Raw genomic sequence first — 11674 nt, 5'->3', positions numbered from 1 at the left:
TGAAGTAACATATAAGTAAATAGAAAAAGTTTTAAGCAGAAGGATAAGTTTAGCAGAGACTCACAAAAATCTCATTTTACAAGAAGTTCTAGAAATTACAATGCCATCCATGTTTTCATGTCTTAGGGAATGAGTCTAGTAGCTTTCAAATGCTGACACAGTTGAAAATTTCTTAAAAAATTAGAAAATTCATCGTTTAAAAAATTGTAATATCTCTTTTATATGTATCAAAACCCTTACTAAACAATGAGTTCTGGGTTGCAAAAGAGGATTTATTTTTTGCACCTTTCTATAAGTCTTTGTTCACAGTTAAACAAAAACACAAGTGCAGTCATATGTTTTATTATTATTCGTCAAAACTTCCAAAATTTTTGTTCTACAAAAATTAGAGTTACAAACAACAGCAACCTCTCCCCGCACCAAATAATCCCATTAAAAATGGGCAAAAGACCCAAGTAGACATTTCTCAAAAGAAGACATACAAATGGCCAACAGGTATTTGAAAAAATGTTCAACATCACTAATCATCAGGGAAATCCAAATCAAAACTGCAATGAGACACCACCTCACCTCAGTTAGAATGGCTATTATAAAAAAAGACAAAAAATAACAAATACGGATGAGGATGCAGAGAAAAGGGAACTCTTATACACTGTGGGTAGAAATGTAAATTAGTGTAGCCACTATGGAAAATGGTATGGAGTTTTCTCAAAAAACTAAAAATAGTACTACCATACAATCCAGCATTCGTGCTACTGGGTATTTAGCCAAAAGAAAGCAAATCCAAAAGAAAGTATATCAAAAGGATACCAGCACCCCATGTGTATTCTAGCACTATTTGCAAAAGCCAAGATATGGAATCAACGTAAGTGTTTATTGATGAATGAAGGGGTAAAAGAAAATGTGGTATATATATACAATGAAATGCTATTCAGCCATAAAAAGTAATGAAATCCTGTCATTTGCAGCCATGTGGATGGAACTGGAGGTCAACATACTAAGTGAAATAAGCCAGGCACAGAAAGACAAATATTTCATGTTCTCACTCATCTGTGGAAGCTAAAAAAGTTGATCTTATGGAGGTAGAGAGTAGAATGATGGTTACCAGAAGTTGGGAAGGGATGTTCAGGGGGAGTGAAGAAAGGTTGGTTAATGAGTACGAACATATAGTTAGATAGAAGGAATAAGTTCTAGTGTTCAATAGTTCTCTAGGGTGACTATAGTTAATACTAATTTATTGTATATTTTAAAATAGCTAGAAGAGAAGATGTGAAATAGTCCCAACATAAGGAAATGATACATTTTTGAGGTAATGAATATCTTAAATACCCTAACTTGATGATTACATATTGTATGCATGTATCAAAATATCACATGTACCCAATAAATATGTACAGTTATGTTTCAATAAAAATATCAGCATTCATGTCTGAATATTAGCAAATACTAACATTATTCTACCCATTGCTTTATATCGGGTGTCCAGTTCTTGGTGATAATGATCAAGACATTTATACATTGCTCTTTTGATTTTTGCTGGCAACATAAGACTAGCATCTTTTGTCATTTCTCTTGGCATTCACAGAATGATGGAGTTAAAGTAACTCAAATTCTGTTCCTTAACTTCTCTGATCACTGTAATATTATTGCTTATTTTGAATCTACTGTCTAGATGCAGGAGTATGTGGCACCATGGGGTTGGGCACGTGAAGTCAGCTTGAATGATTTTCAAACTGTCAGGAACTTATTCAAAACAAATGTGTGTGGCTGAGTTCGTGTGTATTGGGGTGTGACTGTATAACTGGGAGTTTGAATTAACTTCTAAGTAGAATGCAAGCTATAAAGGATAAGTAATAAAAAAGTGCTAATTTGAAGCTTACATGCACATTATTAAAACTCAGTAGTAACAAAGCAATGGTTTAGAACTTAGACCCACAAAAGGTTTTTTTGGGAAAGAGTGCTTTATCACTGACATTGTTTGGAATTGCCGGCACATGGTGATAATAAAAAGCAGACTGACTTCTAGTTGGCTTTATTATTGTTTTTAAATTCTCTACAGATTTCTTTATTGCCTTCCGCCAGGCAGACTGCTTTCCTTGCCCAGCCTTTGGTACACCACTGCATCCAGCTATTGTGGTGGTGGGAGCAGAGGATGCCACATAATACAGAGAAAGGCTTCATGGGCTCATTCTGAGTTTCAGAGGCTGTACTCAGAGAAGAGGGCATCAGGTACCAGCTCCATGTGGTGACTATTACATTTTCCTTTTCAGCTGCTTAGCATTAAACACACGCGTGCACACACACACACACACACACACACACTATACACTTCATCCCATATGTCCCAAGATGCTCCTATTCAACATGACCTGATAACCACAAATGCAATGAGCTACAGTGCAAAGTCACACCAACTACTGAATCCAAGGTTATACCACAGAGCCATTTTCTTCTAAACCCAGATAGCTGGGTAGTCTTCATTCTTTTTTAGTTATATTGAGATCCCATCTGATATTCATCAGGCTATGGATTACTTAGTAAATGAAACCACTAATAACACACCCTATCCTCAAAATCTATGCCAACAGAATATCCCCAGTCTTAATGATATTCCTTAGCTAGTCTCTGTGTATAACTTCTTTCTTCTCTGCATTGATTCTGCATAACCCCATCCAGTCCATGAAGAGTTCAAATGCTGGCCATACAGTGGGCATTGTTGAACAGAGGGAGCCCAGTGGGCTGGATTGTTAGTTTCTTCTGGTTGGTGGGAATGGGGGTGCAATTGGGAACATTTCAGAGAGGCTAGAAGGCTTTCCCCAGTTCCTCTGACTCCTCCCATGGTATCTCAGTTTCCATCTCTAGGATTTTACTCTTTCCTGATCATGCTGTATCTACATATGAAACCTAGTTTATACATGCAAGTGGAGGTGTAATTCAATACCTTAAAACATCAATTTCTAAATTTGGTTTTTTGTTATTTCAGGCTAGTAGCTAGTGGGATCATATTAAGACTTTGACTTTGATTTTATGCCTATAGGAGAGACTTACAGGACTAAGTTTTCTGTTCTCTTATGTTAGATTACCCTGATACACTCAAAACAACCATCTAACCTGTGGTCTCAGCTTGTCTCCTCTCTTTCAAATTGCTTATGGTGCCAGCTACTGGGTCCCCCAATACCTTTTTCCCAGTTTCTAGTTGACCACAAGAAATTCATTTATTGCTGTTTTGCTACTTTTTAGCAAGCATTGCTAATTTCATATCTCCAAATATAGAGTAGATTACTGCCTTCCTTCACTTCCACCTCAATAAAATGACCCATTACATTTTTCTTGAAGGTCTAGAATTCACAGCATACTCTCTAGAAACAATTCATAAATGATTTATTTTTCTTCTTATTTGAAAACATTAGATACTGACTCTAGTTGGTTTTGGCAAAAAATAATGAGGGGAGGACATTTGTTGAAAAAAATATAGGCTAGGCACGGTGGCTTACACCTGTAATCCCAGCACTTTGAGATGCCAAGGCAGGAGGATCACTTGAGGCCAGGAGTTTGAGACCAGCTTGGGTAACATAGCAAGACCCTGTCTCTACAAGAATAAAAATAAAAAAATTATCCAGGTATGGCGGTGTGCACCTGTAGTTCCAGCTATGTGCTACTTGGGAGGCTGAGGCAGGAGTATCACTTGAGCCCAGGAGTTTGAGGTTATAGTGAGCTGTGATTACACCATTGCACTCCACCCTGTGTGACAAAGCAAGATGCTATCTCTAAAAAAAGGAATACTAGGGCATCTATAGAGGGCAAATTATTGAATAAGCAACTAACCCGTGGGAAGGACAGAAACCAGGGCCATGCTAAAGGACTTAGTAGTGGGAGTTTGTGACCCTTCTGTCTGGAACCGTGCTAGTAATGTGAATCAGCCTCAATGAAAATCAGGTTTAGTGTTTCTTAGGGTAGAATTTGAAGATGGCCCAGTTTAGAACTGGCGTCTGACTATGGCCAGGGCAGGATTATGCAGTAGAGAAAGGGTCTGCTGGGGGATGGAGGTAGTGGTGCAGCCTGTGTATCAGAGGTTGTACCAAGAGAAGGGGCAGTTCTTGTGAGACAGGCAGCCTCCCCAACAAGTATCCACTTCAGTTTGAGGGATGAAGGTTATTTCCTCTGCTTCCTTCAATACCTTTTGTCCTGCAATGTTTATCACTGTCTGTACACACTAGGACGCACTAGATAGCGTCGACTGGCTGATTAAAACATTCATTATCTAAAAATAGGAGATTATTAGACTAGGTTCAAGACCAACATAGCTTTTGGATAGGAAGATACTGGTGATTTGGTAAGGGAGAAAAGAAAACAAGGAGTTGATTCTAAAATCCAGAAGTGATAATTAAAAAAAAAAAAATTATCAATTTGTGTGACTCTGAAGCTTTTCCTGGCATCCTTAGCTCCGAAAGAGCCCTCTGCTCTCTGAACTTACACTCTTCTCATCCATATTGCTTATTTGACTCTGAGCATGGTTATCTGCCGTGCCCTGTACATTCCTACATAGAAGTTCCATCTCCCAAACCACACTACAGGATCCCCAAGGACAGAATCCATGTCTTACATTTTATTTTTTTGAGATTCTCAATATATTTTAGTATCAGGGCAGTTTTTATTCCCTGGCCTCTTGATTCTCCATTTGTACATGTTTATTTTCACAGGTGAGTTTTAGACTCTCTTTATCATATTAGCATATTCTTACAGTTTTTGTATCTCCAGTACCAAGCTGTTATCCCCTCATACACTTAACAGGTAATTAATGTACTTTGCTGAGGACAATATGATAAGCCATACAGAGGGGTTTGTCATAGACATAAATGGGAGAATTAAGTTTTTCTATTCACACCTTTTTAATTTAAAAAATGTTAACTTGGCCTAGCAATGACTGTATAAAATTGATATTCCATTTAGGACAAGATTTAAATCATTACACAGGTAGAATTTGTTCTGTTTTTTATTCACCATTAATAAACACCAATTTCTAGTTTCCTTCCCTTCCTTCCTTCCTTCCTTCCCTTCTCTCTCTCTTTCTATCTCTTTCTGTCCCCTTCCTTCCTTCCTTTCTTTCTCTTTCTTTCTTTCTTTCCTTCTTTCTTTCTCTCTCTTTCTTTCTTTCTTCTTTTTCTCTCTCTCTTTTCTTTCTTCCTTTTCCCTTCCATTTTCCCTTTCCTTTCCTCTCTCAGAGTATTTCTCTGTTGCCCAGGCTGGAGTGGTGCAGTGGTGCAATCTCGGCTCACTGCAACCTCCCCCTCCTGGGTTCCAGCAATTTTCTTGCCTCAGGCTCCCAAGTAGCTGGGACTATTGTGCCACCATGCCCAGCTAATTTTTGTATTTTTAGTAGAGACGGGGTTTCATCATGTTGGTCAGGCTGTTCTCAAACTCCTGTCCTCAAGTGATCAGCCTGCCTCGTCCTCCCAAAGTGTAGGGATTACAGGCATAAGCCACCATGCCCAGCCAATTTCTGGTTTTCTTTCAAGCTCATGCAGATAACACATTTCTAACTCAAAATGAGATAATGTCTATAAGAGATCTAGCAAGCTCCTTTTTACGGAGTAGGTACTCAGTAAATACCAACTAAAATATAGTGATTATAAAAATAACTCACCTTAAATCATTTTTAGGCTAACCCTTTCACTTAAGGTCCTTTGGAGGTCTTTAACATCTTGATTCCTGAGATCCTTTATAAGAAACTTTTATTTAGCCTAGTGGGTCTCAAAGGCTTGAGGCAGGGCTTGGCCAGTAACCAGAACCCTCCTGGAGGTATTTTTTCTGATTCCTTTTCCCACATTTTCCTTTCACTCTTTTGAGAATCAACAGGAATTGTGTTCTCTCTCAGGTTCTCCATGGTGGAAAAATATATTGAGATCACTTAGCCTTGTCTTTTCTTTCTTTCTTTTTCTAAATGAGAAACACTTAAAACTATATGATTTACCTGAGGAAAGGCTGTCTTTTTTTTTTTTTTTTTTTTTTCCTCTTTCCTGCTCTCAGATAAAAGCAGAACTGGAGAGAAAAATTATGTTGCAGGCAAAGTAGTCAAAATAGTTCCAGAGTTGTGTTGCTAACCCAGCTTAAAGTTTCTCTTTGCCCCAGACTTTTTTTTCTTGAGACTTGCTCTTCTTAGAATAGCACTGGCAGACGTAGAGCAGTTTACAGCCTGCCTTTTTATAAAACAGCCCATTTTCAAGAAGAAGAATAAGGAAGGAAGGGTCTAAAGGCAGTGTCTGGGTTCAGATCGCACATTCCTACTTCCTAGCTGTATGGTCTCTCTTGGCCTCAGTTTTCCATCTGTAAATGGAGATAATACTAGCTTCTATTTTATAGGGTTATTAAGAATTTAAAAAGCACTTGGCACATAATAAATACTCAATATATATTAATTCACATTATTTTATTTTTATTTGAGACAGGGTCCCGCTCTGTCACCTAGGCCAGCAGAGTGTGGCACGATCATAGTTCACTGCAGCCTTGAACTCCTGGGCTCAAGCAATCCCCCCACCTCAGCCTTCCTAGTAGCTGGAATCACAGGCATGAGCAATCATGCTCAGCTAATTAATTAATTTTTTTGTTTTTTTAGAGACAGGGTCTCACTATGTTGTCCAGGCTAGTCTCAACTCAAACTCCTGGGCTCAAGCGATCTTCCCATCTCTGCCTCCCAAAATGCTGGGATTACAGGCATAAGCCAACACACCTGGCTGCTCTCATTATTTTTAATGGACATATAATTATTGAAAACTTGCTATGTGCCAGCCGCTGTGTGTGTGTGTATGTGTGTGTGTGTGTGTGTGTGTGTGTGTGCACATAGTATATGTACAGATACCCACATACTATGTAATATTTATTTATTGTGAGTCTGCCCTAATCTTCATGGAGGAAGGTTCTTAGCCTGTTTTACTCACTGCTGTATTCTTGTACCTGGAACAATGCCTGAGACATAGGAGGCATCCCAAAATATTATTATATTATATATATATATGTGCATATACACACATTTATATTCACACGCATACAATTATATATACACACATATATCTATATATACACCCATATGATTACACACATACACACACATAATTAAAAATGTATTTTCTTGCCAGAAATCTTGATACTAAACTAGGAGTCCAATTAGCTAGCCAAGAGCAGATTATGAGAGATTTGGTTAGCACAATCCAATTTCAGGAAATATCTTAGTATATAAATCCTGAGGTTTCAAGAAGGTAGAGAAGAGGTTAACACAGCAACTCTGACGGAATCGAAGAGGAGGGAGTGGGAAGTTGTTTCCAGTGAGGAGGTGATGCTGAGGGAGGAAAAGAGACAGGGGAAGCTGCCAGGACGGAACTGGGGAATCTGGGTTGTTAGAGCCTTGGTGCTGATTGGCTGATGGGCTGGCGGTCACAACCACCCTGATTCCTCCCTCCAGCGGGGCTGCCCTGGGTTCTCACAGAGTTTGTTCGGGAAGGGGGTGAAGAAGGGTTTGCACCCTTTGCTGGTCATTTCCAGGGCTTTCTCTGGACCCTGCATCTAGTGAAGCAGTAGCTGCTTCTCTCTAGCCATCCAAAAGTTGCTTTTCTATTTACGTCAGTTTGCTCTGTTTCCCAGAGATCTGGGAATTGCTTTAAATGACAATTTCTGGACATTGTAAGTCCTTTGCTGAGTCACTGCTGAAGAACTTTCCAGCAAAGTAGTCTGAGACTCCACTGACTAAGGCAACAGGCTACAGCACTAGAGCCCTAGCAACAGACCCAAACTAAACAGAAATGGATTTTGAGGCTGCTAAGTGCTTAACATGGGGGAGAAAAATCCCAGGTATCCCTGACAGCTGAGCCACCCACTCTCAATCTGGAACAGCCTTCCTCCATGTCCTTTACTCCCAGGAGTCACGGGCTGCAGAGACCTCCAGCTGCAGGGCTCCCCTAATGCTCTCAGTTTCTCCTGGGGCTTCCAGGAGACCAGAACCCCCACTGGCCTGCCCATCCACTTCTCCATCCTCGTGTCCCTGGAGACAGTCTAAGCATAAACGCTCAAACCAAAGAATGTGAGGGGCTGGCATGGATCACTTAATGTGCTATATGCTCTTTGGAGAAACAGCAGAGATCCACATAAAATGTAGCTTAGCAATCACATACTAAGCCAGTAGATCTCTAATAATGTTAGTCCAGCTCATTTGGGAATTTTTGAGGCTTAGGAGTATTCAGCATAATTCCATTCGTTTAGCAAATTGATGATGTAGAAAGAGAGCTTCCTATCCACTTAAACAGTAAACTACTTTGGCAGCAAGCTTTCATACAATAACAATTATAAGCAAATTACAAATGGTTTCATCTAGTTAGCAATGGTGAGCCTTTAAAATGAGCTCATTTATGTAAGCATTCATTCATTAAAAACATAGTGAGAGCTTGCTATGTGGAAAGCTGCTAGGCAAGTGGGGAAGGCTGATCTCAATTAGGAGGAATGAATATTTACTTTGCTGCACATAATGTTGGGTGCTTTTCCAATCTTAGCATTTAATCTTTGCAACAACTTTGTGAGGTAGGCATGGCAAAAACTGGCATTTGTTCCCCCATATTCATTCTTAGCTTTATTTTGGTAACAGAACCTTCCTACTCTGAGTTTTGGTAGTGTATGTGGCTTCCCAGTTATTGCTGAATAGGATGAGTGAAGAATCAGAGGCTTGAGATTGCTAAGCCTTTCTCAGCCTCCCTTGTAGCTAAGTGTGGTCATATCATCCTAGTCAATAGGATTTGAACAAAAGTGACTGTGCAACTTTAGGGGTGAAGTCCTTATAAAAGGAGCTATTTTCTCTTTGCTTGCCTTCCTGGGAACTAGAAAGAGATATGGTTGTGGAGCTGATGAGTAAGTTTAGTTTATCTGGACAATGGCAGAGCAATGAATAAAAAGAAGCTGGGGCCCTGGATGGCTTGGGAGAATAGAGTTTCCTATCTGTCCTCATCAGTCTGTCCATCTCCTTGTCATTATGTGAAAGAACAAAGGTCTTATCTGAGTCTTTCTCTTTAGGGGATCTCCTTGCTTTATAAGCCTAATTTCTACAGTTCTAATATAGTAATAAGAAAGCTACCCTAATGATGAAAAATATAAAGAAGTTAGGCAAATGTTCTGAAATCTCTAAGGAATTATATGGCAGAGCCCAGACTCAGACTCAGGTGTGCTGTGTTCTGCTACATCATGTCACCTTCCTTAAAATAAGTAGACAGACAATGTGAACCCCCTGGGTTTCTCAAGAAAAGGAGTTCTGCTGTTGCTGCCATGAGATTTTAGTGGTTCATCTTTCAAAACGTCTACCAGAAGGGGGAGGCTCTCACCTTTATTGAATACCTACTGTGTACCAGGAACCCTGTTGTACACTTTACGTGTGGCATTGCACTGAAGACACAAATGCACACAAATGCTGCTCTCAAACTATGTACAATGACATGTACTTAAATAGTTCCACATGAGAGACAGAGAGTGCTAAGTGAGTGCAGAGAAAGGAGAGGATGTACCTGGCTGTGTGGGATTGGGAACAGCTTCAAGAAGGAGGTGGCACTGGATTTCAGTCTTGCAGAATAGGTAGTATTTGGGAGACAAGTCATTGCAAGTAGAGAAAACACCATGAGCAAAGGATGAGGAGAAGGAGAGCACTAGAAGCAGGTCCTTAGCATGTCCAGAATGTAAGCTCCCTGATGAGAGCAGGTAGGTGACAAGGACAGGTAGGCTGATGTCAGATGAGGTAGGGCCTGGAGTGGCAGGCTAGAGAGTTCACACTTCATGTGTGGGGTTGAGAGATGCCTGTAGAATTCTGAATAAGATGTTGGGAAAATCAGAGCTTCAGAGCTGATGAGCATTTCTAAGCCATGACTGTGTCCCAGGCACTGGACAAAGATGAATCTACCAGTAATGGGGACAACAAAGTGGAGGAGGACAGACAGGAAACCAGAAAGGCCAGCGAGGAAGCTAACTCAGGAAGCAGCAGCAGGAGAGAGGGGTGAGGACAACAGAAGAGATGTTGCAAGGGCAGGACTGACAGCACTTGGCAGCCTCCTGGGTGTGGGAGGTAACGGAGCAAGAGGAACCCAAGATAACACAGAGGTTTGTTTTTGTCTAGAAGCTGGAAGGAGAGAAAAATTACTTAAAGATATTCTGGCTAGCTGTTTTCTTAATTAACACACGGAATGGGAAGTTTTACAATAAGCTAAAAAGTCCTCTGTTTTCTAAGGAATACTTTATAATTAGGTATATAAAAGGTATGGTTACAGCACATTCGCTTTCTCTGAAGATGAAAGCGTTGGCAGAGAATTAGGATTAATGATCCTCTGTGGAGACTAAAGCAGCTCCATCTTGGATGCTAACCTGCCAGGCTGACTTCTGATTAACCCCAGTTCCAGGAATGCCTTTTAGAGCTCCAGTTTATCTATTGTTCTTTGTGTAAGAGCATCTACACATCTTTTCTTTCTTTCTTTTTCTAAAAGAGAAACTTAAAAGAGTTTCTTTTCTAAAAGAGAAAACACTTTAAAGCCTGCCCTTAGGGCAAATCCCTAAATGTGCCCCTCCCCTATGGTATGTAATCCCTGGGTCTGGTGGGTAATGGTAGGGGGATCCACCATCTTGTCTTGTGGCCAAACAAGACACAGACATGGCTTCTGTTCATTACATCCCTACTAAATGTTTCTTTCTAAGAAACTGGATTTGTCAGCCTCTTTCTTTGGCCTATCAGCTAGAAGACCACAACAATGTTATCAAGGCCCTAGTGTGTGACTCTGGTTGATATATATAATTTTAACTGTCAGATAACTTTTTAATTTGTAAATTTATTCAAAGTTTGAAAATACCTTGGAGAGTCTTAGAAATCTCAGAAATTAGTGATTGGGATATCTCTATATTCATGATATCTATAGGTTTCCTGCATATCCACTCAGAAGGCTTCTGAAAATAGAGGTAATATGAGAAGTTAATAATTGTTATGTCTGGCTTCCTCTTTCTTTGCCTTTCTCTCTTATATCTTCAATCATCTTTTTTCACTGGACACGGATAACTGTTTGGGAAGTGCTAAACTCTCGTAGTAAAGTCAAATCAGAGTTAAAGGCAAATGTTTAACCAATCATGTTCAAATACAAGCTAGCAGATGAAGAATTTTAGGCTCAAAGATTCAAATACTCTGCATTCCTGAGAAATCTCAGTTTCTTATTCTGGGAAATGTTTTCGCATTGCACTTTGCTGCCACAGCCAAGTGGGTATATCTTTTTGAATTTTTATTACTAAAAGGTTTAAATTGGGATTTAGATTAGATTTAAATTAGGAAACTGAAAAAAAACATTTTGTATCCATGCATTTTTTTAAAAATCCACCCATAAAAAGAGAGCTAGGTGTCCGTTTCTGATATGGGGGCAGTGTTCTTGTGGAGGTAATGTAAGGCTAGGTCTGTCCACTTCATTTCTTGTTTTTCGACAGATTCTGTGGTGCCTCTGTTGCCTTGTTCAGGTTCAGAAAACTCACTCAGTGGTGCAACATCCTCATAAAGCAGCTTGTCTTACAGCCAAGCATTGTCAATCAAACCCAAGATCCCCCATCTCTCTATACCTAACTATCCAGTCTCCTGAAGCCTTGATTTTTATCAGATGGGCACCTGGCTCAGCACAGCACC

At 39.8% G+C, this 11674-nt stretch overlaps 1 non-coding gene across 1 annotated transcript; it reads right to left on the bottom strand.

Annotated features, from left to right (window-relative positions):
- Positions 1-208: 208 nt before the first annotated feature.
- On the bottom strand, positions 209-330 carry LOC129023910 (small nucleolar RNA SNORA40). The gene has a single exon (XR_008496970.1). It is a non-coding gene; the product is annotated as a small nucleolar RNA SNORA40 (small nucleolar RNA).
- Positions 331-11674: the final 11344 nt, after the last annotated feature.

Source organism: Pongo pygmaeus, chromosome 1 (assembly GCF_028885625.2).
Source record: "Pongo pygmaeus isolate AG05252 chromosome 1, NHGRI_mPonPyg2-v2.0_pri, whole genome shotgun sequence".
NCBI lineage: Eukaryota > Metazoa > Chordata > Mammalia > Primates > Hominidae > Pongo > Pongo pygmaeus.
Note: the sequence above shows the minus strand (reverse complement) of the source record. Positions and strands in the feature narration are given on the sequence as shown.